Source organism: Nicotiana tabacum, chromosome 20 (assembly GCF_000715075.1).
Source record: "Nicotiana tabacum cultivar K326 chromosome 20, ASM71507v2, whole genome shotgun sequence".
Classification (NCBI taxonomy): domain Eukaryota; kingdom Viridiplantae; phylum Streptophyta; class Magnoliopsida; order Solanales; family Solanaceae; genus Nicotiana; species Nicotiana tabacum.
The window spans coordinates 58,064,746-58,075,365 of NC_134099.1; the positions used below are offsets into that span (position 1 = coordinate 58,064,746).

Below are 10,620 nucleotides of genomic sequence, written 5' to 3' on the forward strand. Positions count from 1 at the left end.
GTTGTCTTTGCTGATTGCTGTTGGTTGTTTGCTGAGCTTTTGTGGTTATTGAATTTCTGTTGCTACTGCATTGAACATTCTGGTTTTCTCGGCTGTATTTTACTACTCTGTTTCCTGGGTTTGGTTTGCTAGGTGCTCGACCACTTATGAGCTTCATCACTGTGGCTGGTTATTGTTGCTGTGTTGCTTGCTGTTTGGTTGCCAGTTTTTGATACTTTTCTTTATCTCCTTCTTATTTTTCAAACATCCAGGTACCCATTCTAAATTCATTGATGTAAATGGTGAAGTTTGGAGTTGAATAAGAGCATGAGAAGTATTGCAGTCCAAACATTAGCATAGTTACCACTTTTCTGCTGTTTGTAGTTTAGAATACTTATATGTTCAACATGTAAAGTTTGGCTTTCAAACTATGTAACGAAACAATTTTTAGTCTTATTGAGTTTGGTCCGTAACCTGTTGTTGTATGTAAATCAGAAAAGAAGTAAGTTGGAGAATAGTGATACTCGGCCAACAAGGGTTTCACATAAGGTCTGTTAAAATAAATGCAGTGATCACATTTGTGTAATCTTAATTCATCAGTAGGTAATGTGTATTCCGAAGGCATATTAGGCAATTTGGATTATAGCAAAAAGAAAAATAGTGTAGCTAAACATATGGTAATACCGTTTAAGTTAGATAGGGTTAGTTTCAGTTGTTCCGTTTTTTAGTGTCAAGCATGTAAGAAATAATTAACTGAACTTCGTACGTATGCCCGTCAATGAATAAGGTCGAATACGTCTAAATTCTTCGCCTAAGAATAATCTGTTTCGATATTATTGTGCGTCAATCTCATGTCTCAGTCTTCTTGAGTAATAGAATATAGAACGAAAGCAATCCCTCTTGTACAAACTCTGCTGCAATTTTTCATTTGTGTTAGTCATAAACTAATAACTAACAAATTACGTTTTTTCAGCATGTAATTAATTAAGAGTTTTTCTTTATTTTAAAGACGAACTTAATAGAAAAATGTAGTTGCTGTAGGTTTATCCTTAAAATAGAACGAGACGAGCCTCGCCAAATAAGAATGCAAATAGCGGGGCCCTCAATAATTAGTCATAATAAATACTTAGAATTTGGGATGGATCGTTTAGTGAATTTCACTGCCTTCCCCAAAGATAATAACGCGTTAGCCTCTTTAGATGCGATTTAATTAAATTACTTTCTTAAACTCGGGTGAACATTTATGTGACCCAAATCCAAATCTCAGCGGAGTTGAAATGTGTCTCTAATCACGGATACATTGATTGTGACGTGGTTCGAGATGCATGTCCACGACGTTGCAAATTCCTTTTAAAAAAAATAGAATGAGATGAGCCTCGCCGAATAAAAATACAAATTGCGGGGCCCTCAGTAAATATTTGCTTTAAAATTGCTTAAACTTTGGGATGAGCCGTTTAGCAAAATTCCACGGCCCTACCCAAAGTAAATGATACGCTAGTCGCTTTAGGAATGACTTTAATAATTTAATTTCCTTAAACTCGGGTGCACATTTATGTGACCCAAATCCAAATCTCAACAAAGTTGAAATACGCCAACAACCACGGGTGCATTGATGTGACGTGGTTCGAAATGTGTTTCCATGATGTTGCAATTCTTGATAACAGTAGATGACGAAAGCAGTAAAAAGTTAAAATTTGCACATAAGTTCATATTTGCATAGAATCAGATAATCAAGCCGAATATAACAGTTGAGCGACCGTGCTAGAACCACGGAACTCGGGAATGCCTAACACCTTCTCCCGGGTTAACAGAATTCCTTATCCGGATTTTTGGTACGCAAACTGTAATATGGAGTCATTCTTTTCCTCGATTCGGGATTAAAATTGGTGACTTGGGACACCCTAAATCTCCCAAGTGGCGACTCTGAATAAATAAACCCATCCCGATTCGATTGTCCTTTAATTGGAAAAAACTCCCTTGTACCCTCTCGGGTGCGTTAAAAGGAGGTGTGACAGCACCCACGAAGGATGCTTACACAGGAACAAAGAAGCAAAAACAAAAGCTAAAGATCCTAATTCACTTTTAAGGTCACGACATCGAGAGCATAATCTCCGGAAATCCTCTTTTCGGGGACACCATTTCCGATCTTTGGAAACGTTTGGCAGAAGGCCTTCGATAAATGTGATTATATCTCCAGCAGCCGAGATTGAGCATTCCGCTGAAGTTTTGGGCCGTAATACATTAAGAAAGAACAAAAAGACATAAGGGGTAGCAAGATGCACGAGCAACAATCAAAGAGTGTTCATCCTTGGAACTCTGTTCTGACGCGGGATGCAAAAGTTAGTAGATGATAGTGCCACCTCATTCCATGGAAAGCAAAAGGAATGAAGCGCCCCGCCAGGTTAAAGTTAAGAGAGATGAGCAGCAGTGTAAAGTTCTCATATCTTCCAATATGGGAAGAATTCGGTGCCTTTCTCTCATTGTTTCAAGACAGCTTTAAAAGAGGGAGCCTTGGAATAACTAGTAAAGTTGATGAAGCACCACACTAGGTTGAAGTTAAGAGAGATGAACATCAGTATAAAGTTTTCATATCTTCTGATATGGGAAGAATTCTTTGCCTTTCTCTCATTGTTTCGAGCCAAAGCTTTAAAAAATGGAGTCCTGACGTAATTGGTAAAGTTGTTGCCATAGATTTGAACCATAAAAATAGGTGATTAGAGGAAGAGATAGAGAAGGGAAAGGGCTAAAAGTTGATGAAGAAGGAATGAGTGTAGTATTTGTTCAGCCAAGTAACTCCCTGTTTATGGAAAGCCAATGACGGTTCGGCTGCACTAGTGGCCGACCAATGCTAACATGCATTAAATGTTTTTGGGGAAATGGACCAATGGGATGTTTCGATCACTTTAAGAGCATACATCACGAGCATGAAGTCATCGTGAGAGGCTGAAGAAATCGAGGTTCAAATTGTTTCTTATCATCTTATCTAAGAAATGCGAGGACTATCTATATACGGTCAAAACCAAGGAGCTCCATTTTGAAGTTTTAAATTGGGCTGAGTCCGAGTTTGGGCGACCCGAAGTAGGGGCCAGACCTGGTTGAAGGATACACTCCTCGAGAAAGTATATCGAAGGCCTGACACGACCTTTATTGAGGGTAGTACAATCTCGAGAACACTTAAGAAAGAGCGGAAATTTCTCAAGGATACGTGGATCGGGGCAGAAATTAAAGGATAAGATTTGTACAAAATGGTACAGGTCCGTAATAGGTTGTTATACACCTGTACCAATAGAATTCTTACCTCAATTAGGAATGTACTATATTGGGATTTTCTCCTCCTATATAAAGGGGACCCCAATCATTTTGTAAGGATCATCTCACATTATTCCTGCAATAGAATATTCTACTCTGCTTTTCTTGTTTAACATGCTCAACAAGTGTTTGTTTAGCTTTATTGCTTTTCATTTATTGTTCATACTTCATTGTCCTTAGTTGACCTCAAGGCCCCTAAGAAAGTCGAGCTCAAGGTCCTCATTGTTATAGCAACAGTGGTTTGGTTCATCAATTCTTCTTATTTAAACTTGATATTACTTGTATATTCGCTAGTATTAGAATAAATCAAATATCTTTAAAACCACATATTACATTTAATTGTTACCCCCATTTTTCAAGTTAAACAACTTACCAGCAATATCGTAGATGCTTGCAATTGTCCTTTCACTTACCAGTAGTATCGTAGATGCTTACTGTTTATGCAGTTGAATTTTATAACGTGATTTATACACAAGTGAATCAATTTGATCCAAAATGATAAATAAATTAAATAAAATGCAAGATTATGTTTAAATCGAGATAAAGTGATAGACAACTTGGTTCCGGGAGCAAGATATTTGAAGGAAACAATAAGAATAATGCTAAACAGAAAATAAAGTATTATTTAGTTTGGAATAATGTGTAGCATTAGTTTGTTATCTCTTTGTTTGCTGGCCAGTTCTTGCGCATTCTCTGAGTGTTGGAAGTACATTAGATTCCTCTCCAGGCCAAAAGAAGTGTGACCTCAATCAGGTCCTTTTATAGCCCCTTCCAGACAAGCCAGTTGGAGTGGTACCGATCGAATCAGGCGCATTTCTCTCAACCACGAGGTAGATTGGAAAGGAAATTCGCACATTAATCTCCCTCATTGATTCGGGAAAAAGATAAAGTGACAGACAGCTTGGTTCCGGGAGCAAGATTTTTGAAGGCAACAATAAGAGTAATGCTAAATAGAAAAGAAAGTATTATTTAGTTTGAAATAATGTGTAGCATCAGTTTGTTAGAAATTTCGTGTGTTACAATGGCTGTTGAAGTCACTATTTATAGCTATACCTAGGGAACAAGGTCCTAGGAGCAAGCCCCTCTTAAATGACAATGGGATCATTGATGAATATATAACGACATGTTATAAATGTTAAAATTCTCTGTAATAGATTGTATATTTAATAGTGAGAAATATTCTTCATTGAATGTTATTCGGTGAAAAATATTTGTTTTCCCTCGTTAATAATGTTCTATTCGGGGTCTGCCCAGTGCCAACTGAACCTGTTGATCTCGGTCTTGGTTTCTACTCGCTTCGTCTTTCGTTTGTTTCCGGTTTCACGTGTCTTTCTATCATTGAAGTATCTATTGTGAAACGATTTTACTCTATACAGATAGTCTCCCTGCTTTTCGGTGGTACATCTTTGTATTATCGGGAAGTTGGTGGAGATTCCTTTCTTGGCGAGAATTTTTCTAAAACCCTTGTGAAATATTTTTGACGCTTGATTAGACGCACTTCTTTCCTTATATAATACTCCAAAAACGTGTTACTTCATGATTTGGCAATATTTTCACCAATTCTCGAGGTAATCATGACCATGATTTTAGTAGCCTATTCCTTTACTTGTACGCCTCATTCTTCTTCTTTTACACTTCACAAATATACAAACTCTCTCAACTTCTTTGCATTCAACTCTTTCCTACTTCCACCCCTTTTTAATCTTCTTCTTCAAAGAACTCTTATTACCTTATACTGATCATGGCTTCTGTTTTCAAGAACTCAGGTTTTCTCTTCAGTGGGGGTCCGAAGGAGAACAAAGAAAAGGAAATCATCGTTGATGCTAACACCCCTACAATATCATTCTCAAAAGGCTCAGCACAGCCAAGGACTTCAAAGAGAAGTTTCCTTCTTCAAGTTTTCACACTTGGGCTATTGGCATATACCTTTCTTCCTTTCGCCCTTCCAGAATTCCTGCTGTAAAAGAGGATTGTGATTTCCATGATCTGAACATCATTGCTCCCAAACTGGTGGTGCGAGTAACCTCTTCTAAGCAGGGCTTCATGTACGTTTATACGTACCCATTTACTTTGGGTGCCTTTTCTTTGAGCAGGGGTATTGATCCCGTGATTTTTGAGTTGTGCCACAAATACCAGGTTTGCTTGGCACAGGTGGGCCATTCTGTATGGAGAATGGTGGCCTTTCTATGGCGGCTGTACCATGAGATGAAGGAGGAGCTCATCTTGGCTCGTATGTGTAGACATGAGATTTTTGATCCTCCTAAAAGTTTTTCATATTTTAGCACGTAAATATTTAATTTATGACTAATATAGCTATTTCAACTCATTTTTACTCTTTTACTTTAATTATTACAAGAAAACGAAAATTACAAAAAAAAACAAATAGGTTCATTAATGTTTTGTAGTCATTTTTAATCTTGAAAAATACCAAAAATAGTTTTGTTTTAACGGCCAGTCTTATTTTAATGGTTATTTTACTTAAGTAAGATTAATTAATAAATGAGATCGTATTTTTAGGCTCGTTCGCGGAGAAAGAGTAAAATTTGGATTCAAACGAACCATTTTTAGGCCCAATTCGGATTAGCCCATTAAGCCTAATACACAATACCCATTAAGCTAACCCTAGGAATCCTTCTAGACTCTTCTTTGGAACAAAAAACAAATAAAAAAATATCCTAAGGACCTAAGAACAATAAGTTGAAAATACACAATAAAGACCTAGACACAACAGCTGGACATCTTTTTCTAGCAGAAAAAGAGGAGGAGGAACGGGGATTGAAAAAGAGATCTGCAACTCAACGGCCCCTTCCTCTCTCTGATTTTCCAATCTGGAACCAGCAGCCTTCAACTTCTTCTTCAATAGCCGAAACCAGCTTTCAAACCTCCATAAACACAACTGAAAAATACCATGTAAATCAGCCACGCAATAGCCTTAAAACTAACAGCAAATAGCCGTGAAATCCCCTCAAAATCCCTATTAAACACATCCTAATAATGCTTCAAAAACCAGCAACATAATACCTTGAAATCAGTCAAAAATAGATCCAAAATCACTGGAAAAACGTAGCTGAAATACACTGTTTATTCACCCCGAAAACTAATTTTTTCCATAACCCTTCAACCCTTATAAACGTTAGCTAAATACTAGTCTAAAATCTGGCCAAAAATGCAGTCAAAATTCAGCGAAATACATCCATAAAATCTGCCGCAAAAAGCACCAGCTCACACGTAAAGCGTTCGAGGTTTCGGTCCCGATGCGTTTTCATTCGATTTCTAGTGGGATTTTCTCTGTTGGAGTCCATTCGGCTTTGATCTCAGCTGTTTTAGTTTCACTGAAATGCTTGCTAATAAAATTTGCTTGAAGAAGTTTGGCTTCTAAAAAGGTTCGATACTAAAATCCTTGTTCATCGTTCAATCTCTGGATATTATTTTGGTAGCATTTGATTGTAATATCTATTAAGCTTGGTGTTTGTTCTTTACTCTTAAATAGAATGCCTTTGCTTGGGTTAAAATAATTACGAGTTCGTTATCGGTGATCTTGTGCAATGTTGGAGCTTTGTGCAATTTTTAGCTATGTGTTCACTGGCTTGACTATTTGATGTTGTACAGATTTGTGAAGTATTATGATTTTTACTATTGAATCCCATTGATTGAATAGGATGGAACAAGTATTGGGATTACAAGCAAAATAGTATGAGCTAATAAGCAGTGGGTGCACTGCATTTGGGGAAACAACTTAATAATGTTAATTCCTTAAGTTTGCAAAAATGTTTGACTTCTTTGTTGAACCAGACGCATAACAATTTAGTTTTGTATAGAGTTTCTTTTGTTTCTAGCTATTCTTTGCATACTCTTTGAAACTGTTATCTTAATCACTGGTTGCCCCATTTACTCATTTTGCGTGATTAATTCATGAGTTCAAATTGATATTTGTTAACCAGTGGGATGCGTAGTGGTTGGAATTAATCAGATGCAAAGAAAGTGCATTTGAGTTGTAGTTTCTTTTAAATATTTATTAGCTCATTAGCCTAACAACAAGATCATACCATTTTTCCACAATAGTTTCCTATCCATAATTTATGGCCCTCCTAGAACTAGATCAAGATTTCTTTGACAAATAGACTCGAGGTGTGCCATAAACAAAAATAGATAACCCATGGCCCTCACTTGATTAATTTTAACTCTTTAGAAATCGAGGTGTGCCATTAGTTGATTTTTCTATGGCCCTCGCAAACTTGAAAGTGCGTAGTTGCTTTAGGCGCATTATTTAAATTAATTTTCTTAAACTCGGGTGTGCATTTCATGTGACCCAACTCCAATTCTCAACAACATTAAATAAAATGTGTCATGGACCGCGGGTGCATTTCATGTGGCGTGGTTCAAGATGTGTTTTAGGCAACGTTGAAACTTCTTAAAATTAAATAAAAGCGGGTTGAAAGTTAAAAATGCACATAGGTTTTCAATGTATTAAAATTAGATAATAGGCCAATAATAATAGTTGAGCGACCGTGCTAGAACCACGGAACCCGAAAATTCCTAACACCTTCTCCCGTGTTACCAGAATTCCTTACCCAAATTTCTGTGTTCGCAGACTGTAAGCAGAGTCAATCTTTCCTCGATTCGGGATTTAAACCGGTGACTTGGGACACCATAAATTATCCCAAGTGGCGACTCTGAATAAATAAATAAATTTCGTCTCGATTGTCACTTAAATTGGAAAAAACTCCCTTATACTCCCTTCCGGAGGTAGGAAAAAGGAGGTGTGACAACTCTGGCAACTCCGATGGGGATTAAGAACCCAGAATCTCTGGTTCAGGGTTCAAGAATTCGAGCTTAGAATAATTGTTATATTTGGCTTTATTTATTATCTAGTTTTATTCACATCTTTGGGCCTAATGTGCTATATGTCACTTTTTACTGCTTTGATATTGTTTGAACAGTATATAAATTATTACGAAACCGTCCTCTCTCCGAGTCTTCTAAATCAACTGGGAAGTGTGCACTTCGTGTGACTTCTTTTCTGTTAGAGTCATATTTCAATTTTAGAACGAGGTTCGGACAGTTTGCAAAGCCGGTGAAGCTTCTGTATTCCCGATACACTGCCCCCCGGCTTGAGCTGTCCGCTCCAGTAAGCTAGGTCTAGAACAAATAAACCCAGGTTTTTAAACCTAGAATAACATAGCCTCATGCCAGATCCCTAGTAGGAACGCTTGTTTGCATCACGTGCATCTGACTTTGGGGACTCAACACAGGGGTTGGGGACTCAACACAGGGGTTGGGTCCGTCTAGGACAGGTGTACCCTAAATAACACACCATCTTGAAACATCCTATGTGCTACATGTTGCATTTCTTCAAGAGTAAAAGGGCCATTTGGCAGACCAATGATAGTTGAGGGCAAATGGATAAAAAAATGCGAAAGAAAAGAGGTTGAAGTATAAAAATGAAGCAAGTGGGGCCCAGTTATAATTTTATTGCACACCTTTTCAAAAAAAAACCAAAAAATTGAAAATAAAAAAAAATCCAAAAAAAGAGTTTGCATTTTCCCCGTTATTTTTTTTTTAAAAAAAGGAAAAAAGAAAAAAAAAATAGAAAAGAAAATCCAAAAAGATGTTTACATGTTTCATCATTTTTTTCAAAACAAAAGACAAAAAATATTTTTTTCTCTGAATTAGTTGTTATTTTTATTTCTTGCCAGTATCCAATTTGCCCAAACTATGCATACCTGATTCTCGTCTTTCGGGGCGTGATATGTATGAAACCCACATAGGGTCCGGTATTCCTAGGATATCTTAGGTTCTTGGCTTTGCGGGGTCTTAGCCAAATTTTGCATTTTTAGCCACTTTTGGCCACATAGTCATTTTGCAAAAATAGTCTCAATCATGTCTTGCATGTGTCTAATAGAGAGTGTTATTATCTCACACAGTATTGGTTAAAGTTTTCTCATATAGGTGTGGGTCTATTTACCGGAGTTTGAGCATGACAGACACTCTGGGACCATCCAATCAGGATCGCTCATTTAGGAGTAGATTAAAAGAAGATTTTCTTTTCTTTTTATACGTTTTGAGTCTGTTTTCCTTTTTATATCGTCTTTTACCTTCTAGTTTTGTATAGTAATGTCGAGTTTTTCTATTATTATTGTACTTTCTATTTTGCATTTGAAAACGTGCGTTATAAATCAAAAATCCAAAAAAAGAGATATTGCATTTTATATTTCCGTTAGAAATTTTCTTTAGAATACTAATTCTAGGAATAAAAAAACCATTTGAGGTGGTTTTCCTTTATTGAATTAATATTGCTTTTATATTTCCTTTTAGTACATTAAGTGCAAAAATTCAAAAAAAAAAGAGAATTTTATTTAGTACCTCTTTAAAAGTTTTCTTTTAAGATATTAATTCCAAAAATTCAAAATGATTTTTTTACCATCAAATGAAAATTCAAATATTTTTCTTTGGTTTATTCTTTAGATTTCCTTCCTAAAAAAAGAATCAAAATTTTTTCTGTTGTAGGATTTTTTTCCTTAATAATTTCCCATAGAGTATTTGTTTCAAAAAAAAGAGAAAAAAAAAGACATGCTCATTAAGCTTGAGTTAGAGTAGGTTATAGAATATTCAGTCTAGAAAAAAAAGAAAGTTGCTTCTTTTGTTTCTCTTTTCTCATTAGAGTAGTCATCATGGTAAAAAAAGAAAAGAGAACGTCAGTTTATTTACTTTATTCTCGATCTTCTCGAACTACGCAAAGATCTGATTCATACGGCGTCATGATACGTAGGCAACCTATATAGGGTTCGATCGAATTTTTTTATTTTTATGAAAAAACAAAAGGAAAAAAAAAGAAGAAAAGAAAAGGGGTGAAATGATGGGATGCGAGAAATGAGAGGAAGGAGAGAGTGATAATTAGTAAAAAAAGAGGAAGGAAAATGAGCAATCAAGTGCTAGAAACAAAAGGAGATGATTGAAATGAACAAAATTGGGATGATGCCAAGTGACCTTGCGACACTAAAAGTCATTCTACAACCGTTAATTGTTGCTTGGTGCATTGCACTCAATGTGATATTTTTAGTTGTTAAATGCCCTAATGCTAACAGGATGTCCCCATTTTGTTCCTTTTGTTATTTTCATTGAGCAGAAGGGTGGTTGGTTTGTGATTTTTAAGTAACTCCTCCATACAACACAAGGTCAAAGAGCAAGGTAGCAATGGTTAGCAAAGACTTGGACGCAGGGGTTGTTGATCCGTCTAAGGGAATTGTTGAATATGAATCTGAGTTGAAATAAGAGGTCCTAAGGTTGAAAGGACAGATGACCGAAATATACCAAGCTTGGGTTAGTGGGCGT

The 10,620-nt window shown here is 36.4% G+C and overlaps 1 long non-coding RNA gene across 1 annotated transcript; it reads left to right on the forward strand.

The window, feature by feature from the left end:
• The first annotated feature begins 6,006 nt into the window (after positions 1-6,006).
• Positions 6,007-9,497, forward strand: LOC142174828 (uncharacterized). Its single transcript, XR_012703902.1, has 2 exons — positions 6,007-6,671; positions 9,225-9,497. It is a non-coding gene; the product is annotated as an uncharacterized LOC142174828 (long non-coding RNA).
• The last annotated feature ends 1,123 nt before the right edge of the window (positions 9,498-10,620 follow it).